Source organism: Polistes canadensis, unplaced genomic scaffold, assembly GCF_001313835.1.
Source record: "Polistes canadensis isolate GaletaPanama2010 unplaced genomic scaffold, ASM131383v1 scaffold_52, whole genome shotgun sequence".
NCBI classification, from domain to species: Eukaryota; Metazoa; Arthropoda; class Insecta; order Hymenoptera; family Vespidae; genus Polistes; species Polistes canadensis.
In genome coordinates this window covers 40,552-42,491 of record NW_014569599.1, presented here as the reverse complement: position 1 = coordinate 42,491, position 1,940 = coordinate 40,552, and positions in this window count along the sequence as shown.

The following is a 1,940-nucleotide window of genomic DNA, read 5'->3' as shown; positions in this document are numbered from 1 at the left end:
GATAGAATAAGCTCCTTACGTTAATACTCTTACCGAGAGAGAAGCATGACTATATTGAATAATAATGCGATTTGTTGCAACATTTACCAACAAGATGAATATCCGTTGAAACCAAATTGACGAATGAGTGTTCTACTAATGTTGATTTTTTATTAGGTTTAGCATTTAATCCGATGCTTTTTTTCAACAAATTTAATATTTACTTATAAATTAACCATACATATGTTATTTTCGATAACTTTGGTCCATCTTTTTTGAGACTACTGTCGAATTTTTTGACGAAGATAAAATGTTTAATTTGGATGCAATGAATTTAATATCAAGACGCAGAAATTTGAAGAAAGAAATTTTGATCTTTTGAGTTTTTAGAAATTTTAATTTAGATCATTCGATCCAATTTTTTATAAAGTATTATATTTTATGATTTCGATAAGATAAGTTAAAAGACGTCTAAAGAGTTTACGACTTCGTCAAACTTTTCTATCTCAAGTTGATCTCATCTGTTGTTACATAAAAGCACAGCTTGTACCACACTAAATGTGCTTACTCATAGATGCACTGTGTATATGCACGTAAAGTGTTGAAGCCAAAGTTGGAGAATTCTTTTCTCCGAGAAGTAAATCGCTGTGCAGGCAGATATCTACTCTTACGTAAGCTTCTTTGATTTTGTGAAGAAAAATGAAAGAAATAAAAAAAAAAAAAGGAAGATAGAAGAAAAGGATAGATTTGTATGTAAGCTTAATGGATTTTTGTCCAAAAATAGAAAGATTAAAAAGCAATATTACGTAAAAGAAAGAGAAAAGTTTTTGCATGATTTTAATTTTTGTAAATAAAATGTCTCTTCTCCCGTAGACCCAGGTCGATTTCTTCGCACAGAAAATGAACATCAAAATAAAAGGAAATCCGTAGAATCTTGAAAGTGTACTCGGGAAAAAAGTTAGACTCTTTTGGAAACGAAGTGAAATAGAATGCGATGTAGATCGAAACTGAAGCACATCTATGAAAGTAGGTAGCAGGTAGTTTGTGGTGAAGGCGTCTCGATATTTCGGTTGGAAAAGCATCGTGGAACGTCGAGTTCGTTTTCTCTGACGTCCGTCGCACTACTCTTCAACGTCGTCCTCGAACGATTTTCCCATCGTAGAAATAGCGTCGTAAAAATCTTTCTTATTTCGTTTCGCGTCCTCGATTTTAAACTGTCTCAACGTCTTATCGTTCAGTTTCTACCATGAGCTTTACGAACGAAACTACAATTCGACTTGTTTTCCCTTTCAAGCTTTTTCTCATCGTCTTTGCAACAAGAAACTATTGTTGCATTGCAACAACTTTCTACTCGTCTGTTTCTTATTCATTATGTTGGTTCCTTCTTAACTGTTACCTTTTTAACTCCTTTTTAACTATTTCTACTACTGTTGTCATTAACAAATTATTATTATTATTATTGTTGTTGTTATTATTATCATATTATTTAATGTGTAGTACCCATTATTGTAAGATTGTAAAACTTAGTTGTCCCTAGCCTGAAATAGGACCCCCCTTATCTCAACCTTCTAGTTTCCTACAGGCCCTTTTCTAGTTCCCACAAACATCCTAAACAAACTTCTACTATTTCTTTAGTTTTCTTTTCCCAAACACCCAAGAAGAGATACATTTCGACTTCCTACCTAACTACACTACATCGAGTGTCGAGCGTTATGTATATCTATATATATATCGGCGTATAAGCGCGGCGTTTTTAAGTCGAATATTGATGTTTATGGCACGCCGGTTTCTTATTTATTGTCGAAAATAGTTAACCTTGTATAAAAGAAAAACAGTAATTCATTTTAACAGGAACTATTATTATTAAGTCGAGAGTAAAAATAATAAATTAATTTTGTGCAGTTGCAGTTGCAGTTGCAGTTGCAGTTGCATGTGCAGTGGCAGTTGCATGTGCATGTGCA